Genomic DNA, 19815 nt, shown 5'->3' on the forward strand with positions numbered 1-19815 from the left:
GTATGTTAGTGTGTGTATTCGTATGTGTAAATAAAAAGGTGTGTATATATATATATATATATATATATATATATATATATATATATATATATATATATTATATTATATGTATATGTATGTATATTTATATATGTATCTATATATAATATGCATATATGTATACATAGAGAGGGATGTAGAAATAGATAGACCCAGAATGATACCACAGTACAAGGACAAAATGATTGACCTCAACAATTGGCTAATCTTCTGGTGTCATTCTAAGGGGATCCAGCAACTGTCTGCCTGGGACGACATGATCGACAGTCCATGATGCTTTGCCAGAGATGGCCTGCACCTGTCGCCCACAGGATTCCGGATACTGGCTAAGACTCATGCCACCCCTATAATGCCTTTGTCAGGCAAGGTTCAAATGACAAATTCACCACCGTAAACTGTGACATCTGTGACATCTGTGCAGTGACAGAGACCTGGTTCAAAGCTCCAGAGAGCACCCCTGCATTACCAGGCTTCAATTCATACCACACCTTTTGGCCAACTAACCCAGAAAGAAGCACTAAAGGTGGAGGCGTGTCCATATTCATTAAGGATATCCACACCTTCAGGCTAGTTGCACAGCATAATGCATCTGAGGTATCCAAGTGCAACTAACTCTGGGCAAGACAGCAATCCAAATCGTAGCTTGCTACAGACCCCCCACCATGCCTCAGGATTCACACCCCTCATTACATGATACACTGGAAAGTATTGGGTACAACCTAACACCCTAATAATGGCCAATTTCACCTACCCCACCATTGACTGGAAAAACTACTCCTGTACCAACTCTTTTGCTCAACGTTTTCTAGAATTCATAAATACCAACGCCTTGGATTAACTTATTCACACCCCCACCAGGGGCAGCAATATCCCAGACTTGGTCATCACCAACATGGGAAACCGGTGTTCCACACCAGAGGTCAATTCCTTGTTGGTCAGATCCGACCACAAGGTAATCAGCCTAGACATCCACATCCCACCCCAGGCCCCAATTAGGGACACCATCGTAACAAACTTCTCAAAAGCCAAGGTCACACTTCTTAAGACAGAAGTGGCAAACTGCATGACACTCATACAGACGGACAATAGAGGTATGACTGCCGAATCCTACACAAATGCACTGTATAAGCACTTACACGGGTGCATGGATCATGCTATCCCTAATAGAACCAAGATGTTATCCCCCAGACAAAGGAAGCCAGTCTGGTGGTCCTCTGCCATAAACAAACTCTACAACAGAAGAAAGAAACTGTTGCAAAAATATGTAAATTCCCATGACTGGAGGAACTCCCTGGTCAACCTCAGTAAGAAGCTGAGATCCCTCATAAAATCCCCCAAAGCTAGTTACGAAAACAAAATTGCCACTGACTCTAAAGACAACCACAAAGCATTCTATAGCTATGTCAAGAATCTAAATGGGAACACTCAGATCTGCTCTGAGTTACAGCATAATGGCACTAAATATACAGAACCAACTGATATTGCCAACATCCTGGCAGATAGGTTCAGTGCTAACTTTACCCCCTCTCACCCCCTAGAGGGCCCATCTCTATACTGGAAGAATGCAAAGTCCCTATAATCACGGCTGCACAGGTAAAATACACACTCTCCAAAGCCAAGAACACAGCATCCATGGGACCTGACAATATCCCAGGCTGCGTTCTACACAAACCACTGAATGAACTGGCACCCTACCGCAGTACCATGTTCAATCATAGCCTCACCTCAGGCTTTGTAGCCACTGAATGGCGCACCACAACACATCCCACTCCACAAAGGGGGAGCCACGATGGACCACAGTAACTACCGCCCCATTAGCCTGATGAGCCTGGTCTGCAAGGCCATGGAATGTATCATCATGGAACTCATAAACAAAGACATTGGTAATCTCCAAACTCCGGACCCTACTCAGTTTGGATTTGTAGAAGGCAGATCATGTCTCCTAAACCTGATTGACTTCTTTGAAGCAGTCACCAAAGCCATAGATGATGGTAAAATGCTTCACACAGCTTATGTAGATCTCGCCAAGGCTTTCAACACCATCCCCCATTCTGGATTTATAGATAAGCACTCTAAACTAGGTATAAATCCCTATGTCATAAGATGGGTTGCCAACTGGCTCATGGACAGAACCCACACTGTGAAAGTAGCGTATTCTAAATCCGACATCAGACCAGTGACAAGTGGAGTACCACAGAGTTCAGTCCTGGGTCCTCTCCTGTTTGGTATCTACTTCTCTGAAGTGCAGGCCAACACAGAGGGTCTTTGGCTAACAAAGTTTGCAGATGACTGCAAACTGGGAGCCATAATCGCAACTCCTAACGATGTGGGCAAACTACAAAAGGCCCTCACTGAGACAGGTACCTGGTGTCAAAGCCATGGCCTGAAGCTCAATGCCAAAATGTGTATTGTCATCCCCATGGTAAAAACTCTGTACCCATGAAGTACCACATAGCTGGTAGTCTACTTAATGCCAAAAATGTGATAATAGACCTTGGGACACAGGTGCACAGTAGTCTCTCCTTTGATAATCACATCGCCACAGTGGTCGGGAAATCCTTCTATGTGGCTCATCTAATCACAAAAGGATTCCCATCCAGAAAAAAGAGGTCATTGTTCCCCTCAACTCATCACTTATTAGACCCATTATAGAGTACAACGCCCCTTTTGGTATGTACCTCACAAGACAACTACAACAACTGGAAAGACCACAGAAATACCTCAAAAAGAGGATTACTGGCCTCAAACAGATGCCCTATGCAGACCGTCTCAAAAAATAACAGCTTGACTCCATGGCATATCGCCTACTCAGGGGTGATCTCTGCCTAACATACACAGCTATGTCAAACCTAGAGCTGTTGGACATGCTCCACTTAAAGAAATCCCAATCCCTCTGAGCTACACGCTCTAGGGACCTTAACCTTGTCATCACAATAAACAGAACATGCTGGAGGGATAGAGTCCTGTCCCAGACACTTCCCATACTCTGGAACAGACTACCTATCTATGTCAAACAGAACTCCTCATTAGCACTCTTCAAGAAAGGTCTTGATAATTGGATGGGAAATGGGAAATTCACCCCTGGGATCACGTCTGTGGCTCTGCTCAACAGGGGCATAGGAAAATACCTTTCTTGGGTGGCGAAAGCCAGGGTACATTTATTGGCTAGGATTGTATGGGCCCTAGGGCCTATAGCCTAGTACCTACCTATGAACCTATGAACATATATAGATAGATGGATAAAATATGTATTAACACGTATTATGTAATAGACACATACATATGTAGATATATATAGATACATACACATATACAGACAGATATGAATGTCTACAGATATGTATGTATATGAATATCTCTCTCTCTGTCTCTCACCCCCCCCTCTCTCTCTCTATATATATATATATATATATATATATATATATATATATATATATGTATATATATATATATATATATGTATATATACTGAGAGAGGCACATGTGTGCAGATGTATTGCAACAGGTGCCTGGTGACAAAGTCATGTACTGAACACCAGTGCGGATACAGGAGTACCATACCCCATTCCAAAACACTTACACCACTAACCACCACATATGTGGTTGCCTGCCTACTACTGGATGTGTCAGGAGGGATCATGGGAAACAAGTGTACAATAGCCTCCCCTTTGATATTCACAGTGGCACACCAGTCTTGTAATACCTGTACGTGATACATGTCAGCAGAAATGGTGTGTCAGCTAGTGAAATATAGGTCACTGTACCCCTCTACACCTCACAATGTCCTACATGGTATGTACCTCTCATGACAACTACAGAAAGGGAGAAGGATACAGTCATACCTAACAAACAGTGATAATGCCCTCAAACACATTACCTATACAGAGTGACTGACAAAACCACAGATAGAGTGCCTCTCAAACTACCGACACAGAGCTTACCACTGCTGGATATACATAGTTAAGTCACACCCATAACAGTTGTCCAACAACCATGGTAACACCTCACAATATCCCCAGCATAAATGACCTATTTCTGTCATCCTTGGCACTGCAGTAAAGAGCACATGGTGGAGGTACAGGTTCCTACCCACAAATAGGCCATACCCTGGAGTAAACCACCCAGCATTACTAAGCAAGGCTCCCCATTAGTAGATGTCAGACATACCCCTGTTGAATGTTATGCAGATAGCTAGTATGCCATATGAGTCACCCTGTGTCACTGTTTGACAGGAGCAAGTACAACCACATTACATGTGTCCCAAGGGGCAGGTTAGCATAACAGTATGCTGCTGTAGGCCCAGGCCCAATAGCATACTACCTGCCTATGACACAATGCACACACACATGCACTCATTGCAATACCAACTATGTGAGGTGGAATGAGTGTGCCACTGACTGTGTGCAAGGTCTGTAATGGTGTGATTGCTCAGCATGACTTTATGTCTGTCATGGTAGTGTGTGTCCTTGGTGTGAGGCCAGAGAAAGATGTGTCAGGTATTGGGATACAAACATACTACATTGCCATATGTTGTGCTGTGGTTCCCTGTATGTGACTGTGGTGTAGGTATGGTTATGGCAACAAAGACTACGGTGCATTACCAGTGACATTTGTACTGTGCATTGCATGGGTTGACAATGTTCCCCATACATTACCTTGATACAAACCCCCAGTGTGAGGCTGTGCATTGGACCTCAAACAGTGTGCCGACTGCTGGAGTATACTTTTGTTGTATGGAGTGTGCCAGGCACTGTCACAGAGTTGTCGGCTGAGCACTGATATGTGGTCATTTACATGTGTATCCCCCAATAGACAGACAGATGCTATATATGGCAGTTCAGTGATATCACTACAGTAGAGTTTTATGTGTGCCATATCACTTGCTCACATATTTTTCTTTTCCTTCCAGGGCAATGGTGCACCAGCGCAATCCCACGTACTCTGCTGCAGAGGAAGAGGAGATACACCAGAGCCTGGTGCGGGATTTTGCCACACTCTTTTCCCACACCAGCCAGAACCAGCAGGAGAGGGCTGCACTGTGGCAAGACCTTGTCCGTTGGGTAAATGACATAGGCATGCACAACCGGACATATGAGCAGGTACGCCATCACTGCAGTGATTTAATTAGAAATGTCCATCAGCGTGCGTCTGATATCTACAGGCAACAGCTTGCCACAGGTGGTGGGGCGGCTATTCACCCCCCCTCACCAGACTGGAGGGGCTCCTCCTAAGTGTTGTGGCTCCAGCCCAACAACAACAACATCCGCACACATGTGTAATGATGGAGACTGGAGCCACCCAGCAGGAGGACTTGGAGCGTGCAGGTAACATGCCATATCTATAGTTGACTGTTCTCTACACTGGTAGTTTATGCATGTGTGAGGTGTGTACTGTGTTTGTAGATGTTATCCTGGTAATTATTGTGCAAGAGTGATATTCTCAATATCAGCAGTAGACCTGTGAAAGCCAACTGTTGTACTACTGAACTGTATCATACTCACAGTATCAATGGCACAGTTGTGCCCACTGACAATGAATGCCTTATTTGTGCAGGTCCCTCTGGTGTAACAGCAAGGCAGCCAATCCATGCTGGTGAGTGTGTAATAACATTCCTTTAATACTTATGATAGTAATAGCAATAATACCCTATAATGGTATTGCTATGTGTGTGATTGCATGTGTGTCTGTGTCTATGTGTTTGTATCTCATGTACTGAGGTGTGTGCATGTGTGTATGCGTGCATGCGTGCATGTGTGCATGTGCCCCTGTGTGCATGTGCCCATGTGTGCATGTGCCCATGTGTGCGTGTGCATGTGCCCATGTGTGCATGTGCGCATGTGTGCATGTGCGCATGTGTGCATGTGCCCATGTGCGCATGTGTGCATATGCGCATGTGCACATGTGCGCATGTGTGTATGTGTGCATGTGTGGTAACTTTGTGTGCACATTGTAAACTGTGTTTCCTGTCTTCTTCTCACAGGTTCTGGTGCTGCTCTGGTGGTGTGCAGCAGGGAACCTGAATCTGCTGCTGGGGATAGTGATAATGATGATACCTGTGTAATGGCACAGGGAGGTGTGCCAGGGTCCGTTGTTGGTCAGCCAATCGACAGTACACAGCTGTCAACCCCATCAATGCGCACAGTCATCCTGCCAATACATCCATTGTCACCAATATCCCTAGGTGATGGACAGCATACAGTGGGCATTGACCAGGGTAATGTGGTATCAGTGGCACATGCATCCCCTCACAGCAGCCATGGCCAGAGTCCTGACATGGTACCACACAGGCAGATGTCCAGGGGTTCTCGTGGGAGCATCCGTGGTCGTACTGCCCCTGTCAGACGTGCCCACAGAGGTCTTTCAACCTCAGCTATGTTCCGGGCTGTAATGCAGGCACAGTCACGTATGGAACGGTACACCAGACAGGGTCTGAGGGAGCTGAGAGCACATCACACTGCTATGAATGACACTATGCGTGACGTTGCGGCTGCCATCCGTAATTTCACCGAGGTAATTGACAGATGTTGGGGGGACACATTAGATCTGTTCCACAACTACATGTCCATGAGCCAGGGCAACACAGGGTGGTTGAGGCGTCGATGTGGACGAATGCCAGCAACAGCAGCAGCTGGCAGTCATCGCGGATGACAACAAACCCGTGGCCGCTCCCATAGTGCCAGTACCAGCCCCAGCAATGCTGGGTCTGTGCTGTCATCAGACCACCCTAGGAGACCACGTGCACGTGGCTCTGGACAGTCCCAGCAGGGACATGTCTCCAGTCAACAACCACCTGCTTCTGATGACAGTACCCAGTCTGGCTTAGTACCTGATACTGTCCGTAGCACTCCTGCCAGGCACAGGTACCGTGTCCGTGGCCAGAGACAGTGATCTGTATGACCTGGCAGGTACAGTCTGTGGCTGTCCACAAACACTGTATATGGCGGCACAAGGTGGAACTGTGTGCATGCATACACACATGCATAATGCTAACACCTAGGGCTAACACATACACGCACACACTGCATCAACATTGCCCCATCTTCTACGGTTGTCCCTCACTAACACACACACACACATACATGTCGATTGGTTGTATCAGTGGCAGACTCAGGCATACCAAGTACACACCCTGTGCATATGATGAAACTGTGCCATCTCCTGCAATCTGTAACATTGATGCAGGACCAGTTAACATGGTGCTGATGCACAGGGTAACTACATAGATGTGTAGTAATATTATCATGTTGTCAACTGTACAGTGTAATGATATCATTGTGGGTATATCCCAGCATGCCTGATGCATTAACAGTATGATTGTCATTGTATTGTTTGGTACACCCCTATGAATTACCATAGTGTAATGTCTGCACATTTTTGCATTCTGCTGGTAAGGCTGTAAACAGAAGGCCACCTACATAGGTAGCACAGGGGATAAGAAAATTGAAGTTATGATACTCAATGGTGGACATGTAAACCGCAAGATGCATGCAGTACAACCTCTACTCTGCATGGAGAATGTTGATATCTGTGCAGTAATAGACAACAGGTTCAAGACTCCCAAGAGCACCCTAGCACTACCAGGTTACACCTCATACCATGCTTGACAGCCCCAAAACACACAACTAACTATGACAGGAGGTGAGTCTCATTAAATGTCAGGGATACTGTGGTGGCAGGACAGGTAGCATACAGCCTACTAAGTTGGGGAATGCTGATTGAGGGCTCAGTGTCTGTCATTATAAATGTGTATTAGTTCTGGTTTAAGCACTTGGGCTTCAGGCCAGTTATTTGACATTATAAAGGTTCATGGTCTGCACTCTTGTGGGAGGAGAGGCTGGACTCTGCCCGTCTGAGCTGGGAATTTCTGGCTAAAGGCTTATAGTGCCTGCATATTTGAACTGTTTCTTACTGAAATTGGTACACCTTGTTTGCTGTAGCATAGACTAGATCCATGCCTGCTGATTGTAGCTTTGTTTGTATGCTTGTTTGCTTGTTATTTCCCTGAAACACTAATTCCACCTGAAACGCAGCTTTACAGTGCCTCTGTGGATCCCTAGTGACATGTGCATTGCTTACTGCATGTATGTCCTTGTTTCACTTGACAGAAAGTTAGTGTTTGTCATTTATGCAATTAAGTTACCTGTAACACATTGCATTTGAGATAACTGGCACTTGCTCACTAAAGCATTTATATATGCCAGCACTAACAAATTAAAAGCACTACACCCTCACAAACTCACCTTGTGTACCTTGTTCCCCATTGGCCCTTTTTGTTGTTAATTATAAAGGAATTCACAATACTATCCTAGCATGTTCAAAGGTCAGTTGTCAATCTCCTCCATGGTCCTGCTGGTGAATCTGGGAATCTAGAGGCAATGTTACAACTGCCTCATTTACATGGTCAACCCTCTCCTTCTCCCATCAAATTCCACCACATGTGAGAGATGCAACCATATATCCAAACTGCAGGCTAAGCTCTCTCAACTCAGTACTGGCAAAACCTGTCAGGAGGAGAAGGAAACCACACTCACTACAATTCCAGTCTCACATAGACCTACCATGACAGCAATCCAAACAAATAAACACACACAAACATACTCAGAGTCTCTAAATAAAGGTCTGCCTACGCAGCAGACACCTCCAAAGCAGACACACAAGCAACCGCTACCCCAGAACAGAACGCGTGCAACACATAGCTCACAAAGCCAGTGTGCCGAACAGTCACAGCATGTAAGGCTAAACAACACACCTGCTACACTTGTGATGGGTGCCTCTATCGTCAGGTACACTGATGTCCCGCTCACCAGGCTGAGCAAGGAGAAGGTCATGGTGAGATGCCTGTCGGGCACTATGATCTGCCACATAACACAAGCACACAGGTCACTCCAAGGCATGTACAAATATGACTCAGTCAGTGTCCATGCCAGTGTGAATGACCTGAGATGTACCTCCCTGGACTACATGATGAGAGGCATAGAGGAGCTCTCTGAGCATGTGGCCCAGACTGGTATGACCCTGACCTTGAGTAGCATCCTACCCTCACCAAGAATGATGCCACAATATGTAGACAAGATGATCAATTCAGACAATTGGCTTATGTTTCAGTGTCATTCAAAGGGGATCCAATGCCTGTCAGCCTGGGATGACATGCTCAACAAGCCACACTGCTTTGCTAGGGACAGCTTGCACCTGTCACCCATGGGCTGGATATTGGCAAAGGCTCTTCATACACCCACAGTGCCTTTTTTAGGCAAGGCTCAACAGACAAAACCACCTCCATAGGTATCACAAGGGAAAGGAAACTAATAGTAATGCTACTCAACGCCAGCAGTGTAAACCTCAAGATGCGTGCACTGGAAACTGTCCTTAGTATGGAGAACATCAGAATCCTGGTTCAACCCAAAACTGGTGTGCAGCAGGGAACCTGAATCTGCTGCTGGGGATAGTGATAATGATGATACCTGTGTAATGGCACAGGGAGGTGTGCCAGGGTCCGTTGTTGGTCAGCCAATCGACAGTACACAGCTGTCAACCCCATCAATGCGCACAGTCATCCTGCCAATACATCCATTGTCACCAATATCCCTAGGTGATGGACAGCATACAGTGGGCATTGACCAGGGTAATGTGGTATCAGTGGCACATGCATCCCCTCACAGCAGCCATGGCCAGAGTCCTGACATGGTACCACACAGGCAGATGTCCAGGGGTTCTCGTGGGAGCATCCGTGGTCGTACTGCCCCTGTCAGACGTGCCCACAGAGGTCTTTCAACCTCAGCTATGTTCCGGGCTGTAATGCAGGCACAGTCACGTATGGAGCGGTACACCAGACAGGGTCTGAGGGAGCTGAGCACATCACACTGCTATGAATGACACTATGCGTGACGTTGCGGCTGCCATCCGTAATTTCACCGAGGTAATTGACAGATGTTGGGGGGACACATTAGATCTGTTCCACAACTACATGTCCATGAGCCAGGGCAACACAGGGTGGTTGAGGCGTCGATGTGGACGAATGCCAGCAACAGCAGCAGCTGGCAGTCATCGCGGATGACAACAAACCCGTGGCCGCTCCCATAGTGCCAGTACCAGCCCCAGCAATGCTGGGTCTGTGCTGTCATCAGACCACCCTAGGAGACCACGTGCACGTGGCTCTGGACAGTCCCAGCAGGGACATGTCTCCAGTCAACAACCACCTGCTTCTGATGACAGTACCCAGTCTGGCTTAGTACCTGATACTGTCCGTAGCACTCCTGCCAGGCACAGGTACCGTGTCCGTGGCCAGAGACAGTGATCTGTATGACCTGGCAGGTACAGTCTGTGGCTGTCCACAAACACTCGTATATGGCGGCCACAAGGTGGAACTGTGTGCATGCATACACACATGCATAATGCTAACACCTAGGGCTAACACATACACGCACACACTGCATCAACATTGCCCCATCTTCTACGGTTGTCCCTCACTAACACACACACACATACATGTCGATTGGTTGTATCAGTGGCAGACTCAGGCATACCAAGTACACACCCTGTGCATATGATGAAACTGTGCCATCTCCTGCAATCTGTAACATTGATGCAGGACCAGTTAACATGGTGCTGATGCACAGGGTAACTACATAGATGTGTAGTAATATTATCATGTTGTCAACTGTACAGTGTAATGATATCATTGTGGGTATATCCCAGCATGCCTGATGCATTAACAGTATGATTGTCATTGTATTGTTTGGTACACCCCTATGAATTACCATAGTGTAATGTCTGCACATTTTTGCATTCTGCTGGTAAGGCTGTAAACAGAAGGCCACCTACATAGGTAGCACAGGGGATAAGAAAATTGAAGTTATGATACTCAATGGTGGACATGTAAACCGCAAGATGCATGCAGTACAACCTCTACTCTGCATGGAGAATGTTGATATCTGTGCAGTAATAGACAACAGGTTCAAGACTCCCAAGAGCACCCTAGCACTACCAGGTTACACCTCATACCATGCTTGACAGCCCCAAAACACACAACTAACTATGACAGGAGGTGAGTCTCATTAAATGTCAGGGATACTGTGGTGGCAGGACAGGTAGCATACAGCCTACTAAGTTGGGGAATGCTGATTGAGGGCTCAGTGTCTGTCATTATAAATGTGTATTAGTTCTGGTTTAAGCACTTGGGCTTCAGGCCAGTTATTTGACATTATAAAGGTTCATGGTCTGCACTCTTGTGGGAGGAGAGGCTGGACTCTGCCCGTCTGAGCTGGGAATTTCTGGCTAAAGGCTTATAGTGCCTGCATATTTGAACTGTTTCTTACTGAAATTGGTACACCTTGTTTGCTGTAGCATAGACTAGATCCATGCCTGCTGATTGTAGCTTTGTTTGTATGCTTGTTTGCTTGTTATTTCCCTGAAACACTAATTCCACCTGAAACGCAGCTTTACAGTGCCTCTGTGGATCCCTAGTGACATGTGCATTGCTTACTGCATGTATGTCCTTGTTTCACTTGACAGAAAGTTAGTGTTTGTCATTTATGCAATTAAGTTACCTGTAACACATTGCATTTGAGATAACTGGCACTTGCTCACTAAAGCATTTATATATGCCAGCACTAACAAATTAAAAGCACTACACCCTCACAAACTCACCTTGTGTACCTTGTTCCCCATTGGCCCTTTTTGTTGTTAATTATAAAGGAATTCACAATACTATCCTAGCATGTTCAAAGGTCAGTTGTCAATCTCCTCCATGGTCCTGCTGGTGAATCTGGGAATCTAGAGGCAATGTTACAACTGCCTCATTTACATGGTCAACCCTCTCCTTCTCCCATCAAATTCCACCACATGTGAGAGATGCAACCATATATCCAAACTGCAGGCTAAGCTCTCTCAACTCAGTACTGGCAAAACCTGTCAGGAGGAGAAGGAAACCACACTCACTACAATTCCAGTCTCACATAGACCTACCATGACAGCAATCCAAACAAATAAACACACACAAACATACTCAGAGTCTCTAAATAAAGGTCTGCCTACGCAGCAGACACCTCCAAAGCAGACACACAAGCAACCGCTACCCCAGAACAGAACGCGTGCAACACATAGCTCACAAAGCCAGTGTGCCGAACAGTCACAGCATGTAAGGCTAAACAACACACCTGCTACACTTGTGATGGGTGCCTCTATCGTCAGGTACACTGATGTCCCGCTCACCAGGCTGAGCAAGGAGAAGGTCATGGTGAGATGCCTGTCGGGCACTATGATCTGCCACATAACACAAGCACACAGGTCACTCCAAGGCATGTACAAATATGACTCAGTCAGTGTCCATGCCAGTGTGAATGACCTGAGATGTACCTCCCTGGACTACATGATGAGAGGCATAGAGGAGCTCTCTGAGCATGTGGCCCAGACTGGTATGACCCTGACCTTGAGTAGCATCCTACCCTCACCAAGAATGATGCCACAATATGTAGACAAGATGATCAATTCAGACAATTGGCTTATGTTTCAGTGTCATTCAAAGGGGATCCAATGCCTGTCAGCCTGGGATGACATGCTCAACAAGCCACACTGCTTTGCTAGGGTCAGCTTGCACCTGTCACCCATGGGCTTTCGGATATTGGCAAAGGCTCTTCATACACCCACAGTGCCTTTTTTAGGCAAGGCTCAACAGACAAAACCACCTCCATAGGTATCACAAGGGAAAGGAAACTAATAGTAATGCTACTCAACGCCAGCAGTGTAAACCTCAAGATGCGTGCACTGGAAACTGTCCTTAGTATGGAGAACATCAATATCTGTGCAGTAACAGAATCCTGGTTCAAGGCCCCCAAAAGCACCCCAGCACTGGCAGGTTATACCTCATACCATGCTTGTCGGCCACATAACTAGTCTGTTATTCTTAAAGTGTATTAGTTCTGGTTTAGGCACTTGGGCTTCAGGCCAGTTATTTTACATTAAGAAGGTTTGTGGTCTGCACTCTTGTGGGAGAAGAGGCTGGACTCTGCCCTTCTGAGCTGGGAATTTCTGGTTAAAGGTTTATAGTGCCTGAATATTTGAACTGTATCTTACTGAAATTGGTACACCTTGTTTGCTGTAGCATAGACTAGATCCAGGCCTGCTGAATATAGCTTTGTTTATATGCTTGTTGTTTGTTTGCTTGTTATTTCCTGGAACGCTAATTCCACCTGTCTGGCTTCTCAGCACTTCTGTGGCTCACTAGTGATATTTGCATTGCTTACTGTACTTATTTCCTTGTTTCACTTGAAAAGTTACTGTTTGTCGTTTTGCATTTAAGTTACCTGTAACACATTGCACTTAAGTTACCTGGCACTTGCTCACTAAAGCAATTATATAAGTCAGCACTAAAATTAAAAGCACTACACCTCACTCCCCACTGGCCCTGGTTTTCAATTAGTAAGGAATTCCCAATATTATTCTAGCATGTCCAAGGTCAGTTGTCAATCTCCTCTCGGTCCAGCTGGTGAATCTGGGAATCTTGAGGCAATGTTACAACTGCCTCACGTACACAGACAACCCTCTCCTCCTCCCAACAAATTCCAACACATGTGAGAGATGCAACCATATAGCCAAACTGGAGGCTAAGCTCTCTCAACTCAGTACTGGCATAACCAGTCAGGAGGAGAAGGAAACCATACTCACTACAATTCCAGTCTCACATAGACCTACCACGACAGCAAACCAAACACATAATCACACAAAAACATACTCGAGGCTCTAAATAAAGATCTGCCAAGCAGCAGAGACCTCAAAAGCAGACACCCAAGCAGCTGCTACCCCAAAACAAAACACGTGCAACACATATCTCACAAAGCCAGTGTGCCAAACAGTCACAGCCCTTAAGACTAAACAACACACCTGATACACTTGTAATAGGTGACTCTATCGTCAGGCACACTGACGTCCCGCTCACCAGGCTGAACAAGGAGAGGGTCATGGTGAGCAGCCTGTCGGGTGCTAGGATCCGCCACATAACACAAGCACTCAGGACACTCCAAGGCAAGTACAAATATGACTCAGTCATTGTCCATGCTGGTGTGAATGACCTGAGACGTACCTCCCTGGACTACATGAAAAGAGACATAAAGGAGCTCTCTGAGCATGTAGCCCAGGCCGGTATGACCCTGACCTTGAATATCATCTTACCCTCACCAAGAATGATGCCACAATATGAAGACAAGATGATCAATTTCAACAATTGGCTTAAGTACTGGTGTCATTCAAAGGGGATCAATGCCTGTCAGCTTGGGATGATATGCTCGACAAGCCCGATGCTTCGCTAGGGACGGCTTGCACCTGTCACCCCTGGCTTTCAGATATTGGCAAAGGCTCTTGCGACCCCCATAGTGCCTTTTCTACGCAAGGCTCAAAAGACAGCCCCACCTCCATAGGTATAAAAGGGATAAGAAACTAAGAGTAATGTTACTCAATGCCAGAAGTCTAAACCTCAAGATGCACTTTCGAAACTCTCCTTAGCATGGAGAACATCGATATCTGTGCAGTAACAGAAACCTGGTTCAGGGCTCGAGAGCACCCAGCACTACCAGGTTATACCTCATACCATGCTTTTCGCCCCAAAACTTGGACCGAACCACAAAGGAGGGGAGTATCGATATTCATCAAAGATACCCACACCTCCAGGTTGGTGGCACAGCGCGAAGCATCAGAGACTAGCCATGTGCAACTAACAGTGGGTAAAACTGCCTTCAGTTTATAGCCTGCTACAGACCACCCTCCCAAAACCAGGAACCCCACTTGGCCTTCCTGAGAACACTGGAAAATATGAAGGTCTCTCCAAACACCATTATATTGGGCGACTTCAACTACCCAAACATAGACTGGGAGCATTACTCTAGCTCCAACACCTAGCCCAAAGGTTCCTAGAATTTATAAACTCAAATGCTATGGAACAACTTGTTACCACTCCCACAAGAGGAAAACATACTGGACCTGATCATCACCAACATGGGGACTCTATGCTCCAGACCAGAAGTGTATCCCTCACTGGCAAGATCAGACCATAAACTAATCTCACTGGATATTCACATCCCGACCCCACCCCTGCCCAGAAAACCACAGTGAAAAACTTCTCTAAAGCAAATTTTACACTCCTCAAAACTGAGGTGGAATCCTTCAAAGCCGGGCCTGTGGAAAATACAGCCCAGACCAGAATCCTTTATAAGCGCATTCTATGAACACCTTCAGGAATGCATGGATCATCGATCCCAAATAAAACCAAGACCCAATCCTCCAAAGGCAGGCGTCCTGTCTGGTGGACCCCAACCATAAACAAACTATACAATAGAAGGAGGAAGCTACTAAATGATAAAGCAAAATCCCAAAAGGGAAGGCATCACTGATCAGTATTAGCAAAACTACGGGCACACATAAAATTGTCTAAGGCCAGCTTGAGAAAAATTGCACAGGACACTAAGGATAATCACAAGGCTTTCTTTAGTTATGTTAGGAACCTGGGTGGTAATTCCCAGATATGCTCAGAATTAGTCAAAATGACAAAAATACACGAACCCACAGACATTGCCAACATCCTAGCTGACAGGTTCAGCGCAAACTTCTCCACCCCTCACCAAAGGGCAAATATCTATCCCAGCAGAGTGCTGCCCCTGACATCTCAGATGCTCAGGTAAGAGCCGCCCTCTCCAAAGCAAAAACACAGCATCAATGGGACCAGATTGTGTCCCGGGCTGCATCCTACATGAACTCAAGAAGAGCTAAACCCAAACATAAAACTACTGTTCAATCTCAGCCTTACTACAGGATATGTGCCCAAAGAGTGGCGTGCAGCAACAGTGGTCCCTCTCCATAAAGGTGGTGCCTCAACGGATCCTGGAAACTATCGCCCCATAAGCCTGACTAGCTTGGTCTGCAAAGCTATGGAAAGGATCATCATGGACCTCATAAATAAAGATATTGGGGACCTACAAACACTGGATCCTACCCAGTTCGGCTTTGTTAAGGGCAGATCCTGCCTCTTAAACCTGGTTGATTTCTTTGAAACAGTCACCAAGGCCATTGGCGAGGGAAGGTGGTCCACACAGCCTACCTGGACCTCCAAAGCCTTCGATACAATACCCCACTCGGGCATTATAGATAAGCTCACCAGCTTAAATATTAACCCTATGTCACTAGATGGATTGCAAACTGGCTCAAGGACAGAACCCACATGGTTAGAATTGCTGGAGCCATGTCAGACTCAAACCAGTTACAAGTGGTGTCCCACAAGGCTCAGTCCTGGGACCTCTCTTGTTCGGTATATATTTCTCGGAGGTACAGGCCAACACGGAAGGACTGTGGCTGACCAAGTTCGCAGATGACTGCAAACTGGGTGCCATAATCGACTCTCCAGCCGACACAAGCATCCTCCAAAGGGCCCTCATAGAAACAGACAACTGGTGCCAGAGCCATGGCCTCAAGCTAAATGCCAAAAGTGTATAGTCATCCTTTGGCAAAAACAAAGTGCCCACAAATTACCACCTAGGTGGAAATCCATTAAGTACAGAAGAAGTAATTAGGGACCTGGGGACCCAAGTTGATAGCAATCTCTCATTTGACAACCACGTGGCCAAAGTGGTTAGAAAAACATTTTATATAGCCGCCTAATCATGAAGGGATTCACATCTAGATCAGGGAGGTCATCGTGCCTCTTTTCTCATCCCTCATCAGGCCCATAATTGAGTACAATGCCCTTTTGGGATGTACCTTACCAGACACCTGCAGCAACTGGAGAGACCCCAAAAGTACCTCACCAAGAGGATCAAAGGGCTCAAACAGATGCCATATGCTGCCCGGTTAAAGAAACTCCAGCTCTACTCAGTGGCATACCGCCTGTTCAGAGATCTGTGCCTGGCGTATAAAGCCATGTCCAACCCGAATTAATGGACATGCTGCACCTCAGAAAATCCAAATCCCATCGAGCTATGCTCGAGACTTGAACCTCAGCACTGAAATAAATAGGACATGCTGGAGGGACAGATTCATAACCCAGAGGCTCCTTCACTCTGGAATAAAATCCCAGTCCAGGTTAGGCAGAGTCCCTCATTGACTCTCTTCAAGAGGAATCTTGATGAGTGGATGGGAGATCGTAGGTTTACCCCGGGTATCACTTCTGTGTCACTGTTAGATAGAGGCATAGTATACTAACCTCGAAAAAGGGCATAGCAAAATAAATTTAAAATGGGTGGCGAAAACCAAACACATTCTGGCTAGGCTTATAAATGCCCTAGGGCAGATAGCCTAGTATGAACCTATGAACCTATAACTTGCACTGAAACAGAACAGGAGGGGGAGTATCAATATTCATCAAAGATACACACACCTCCAGGTTGGTGGCACAGCAAGAAGCATCAGAGACTATCCATGTGCAACTAACAGTGGGTAAGACTGCCTTCCAGTTCATAGCCTGGCACACACCACACTCCCAAACCCAGGTAACCCACTTGGCCTACTTAAGAATGCATGAATATCTGCAGGTGTCTCCAAACAACAATATATTGGGCAGCTTCATTTACCCACACATAGACTGGGAGCATTACTGTAGCTCCAACACCCTAGGTTTAAAGTTCCTAGAATCCATACACTCAATTGCTATGGAACAACTTGTTACCACTCCCACAAGAGGGGAAAACATGCTGCACCTGTTCATCACCAACATGTGGACTATATGCTCCAGACCAGAAGTGTATCCCTCGCTGGTAAGATGACACTATAGACTACTCTCACTGTATATTCACATACCAAATGCAGCCCCTGCACAGAAAACCACAGTCATAAAGTTGTGTAATGCAAATTACATTTATTCACATGAGGCACGCTTCACACATGGGAACTATTTCAGGTCACAGGTACATATGTCTATGTGGCACACACATACCTCATGTGTGCATTGACATTACTGATGTGATCTATGTCATACAATATTAAGAGCAACACCCCACACACATGGACAAACTGTGTGACAAAAACACACGTGGCATTTGTAAGACTCAAACCCCTACCTAACTATGTTATGACACTTGAGAGAGACGCATTAGCAAAGCACGCTATTTGCATTACTGGGAGGTTTCCCTTCTCCTGCTGTACTTATAGGGTGCTGACATCATCAGTGTTTAGAATGTGCATCATGCAGTGTGTTCTTGTAGTTGGCAAAAGGGACATTTTTTTCACACACACTAACTCCCCTCACCCAAACACACACACTGAGCATTTGCAGGATTCAAACCCCTACCTAATTATGTTATAACACTTGAGAGAGATGCATTAGCAGAGCACGCTATTCACGTTAGTGGGAGGTTTCCCTTCTCCTGCTGTACTTATAGGGTGCTGAGATCATCAGTGTTTAGAAAGAGGAATGTGCATCATGCAGTGTGTTCTTGTAGTTGGCAAAAGGGACATTTCTTTCACACTGAATTGCACACACACTAATCCCCCTCATCCAGACACACGCACTGAGCATTTGCAGGATTCAAACCCCTACCTAACTATGTTATGACACTTGTGAGAGACGCATTAGCGGAGTGCGCTATTCGAATTACTGGGAGGCTTCCCTTCTCCTGCTGTACTTATAGGGTGCTGACATCATCAGTGTTTAGAATGAGGAATGTGCATCATGCAGTGTGTTCTTCTAGTTGGCAAAAGGGACATTTCTTTTACACAGAATTGCAAACACCCTAACTCCCCTCATCCAATTGCACACACCCTACTTTCCCTCATCCAATCACACACACAGAGTATTTGCAGGATTCAAACCCCTACCTAACTATGTTATGACCCTTGTGAGAGACGCATTAGCGGAGCGCGCTATTTGAATTACTGGGAGGTTTGCTTTCTCCTGCTGTACTTATAGGGAGCTGACATCATCAGTGTTAAGAAAGAGGAGTGTGCATCATGCAGTGTGTTCTTCTAGTTGGCAAAAGGGACATTTCTTTCACACAGAATTGCACAAACACTAACCCCCCTCACCCAAACACACACACACACTGAGCATTTGCAGGATTCAAACATGGATGTGACATTGCAAATTCAAACCCTGGGATCTCCACTGTGTCCCTGCTTGACGGAGGCACAGCACACTAGCCTTAAATGGTGCCTTCTGTGACCTACTTTACAGAGGCACAGTAGCCTACTGTACTGGGGAGGCAGATGCCAAGCACACTCTGACTAAGCTTGTATTCCCTAGGGCAAACAGCCTAGTATTGACCTCTACACCCATATGTTTAATTTCCAGATGCACAATATTTGTTGCTGATAAACTGTTTGCAGGTCTTTATTGCCATAGCTTTCCCTGTTTCTATGTACAACTTGTGTATCTGTGGAAGATGTTTGAATATGTGTGGGATCCACTATTCAACTTATGTCTCTGTAGTCATTTAACTGTGTGCACTGGGCAGATTGCTGTATTGTGGTTGGTTCCTGGTTTAACACATACAAATACCAGATATGTGTGGCAACTGCTAAACTGAGACATGGCCTAAGTGTGTGAGCATGCCCAGTTCAGGCATATTCCATGGCTTGTTGCCTGACATATGTCTCATTTATCAAAGTGTGCGAGCATGCCCAGTGTGTGCTTTCCATATGTTGAGATCTGCAGTCCACCACATTTGTGGTTGTGTGTGAACTTCAACAATATTTCACATTTATAGTTGTGTGTTGGGAGTCATGTTGTGTACATACTGCCCAACTGCTTTGTGTCTGAACCTGACAGGGATTATACTGTGCCTGCATGATTTCCATGGGATA

This window comes from Protopterus annectens, chromosome 8.part0, assembly GCF_019279795.1.
Source record: "Protopterus annectens isolate FY-2018-M chromosome 8.part0, PAN1.0, whole genome shotgun sequence".
In the NCBI taxonomy this organism is placed as follows: Eukaryota; Metazoa; Chordata; order Ceratodontiformes; family Protopteridae; genus Protopterus; species Protopterus annectens.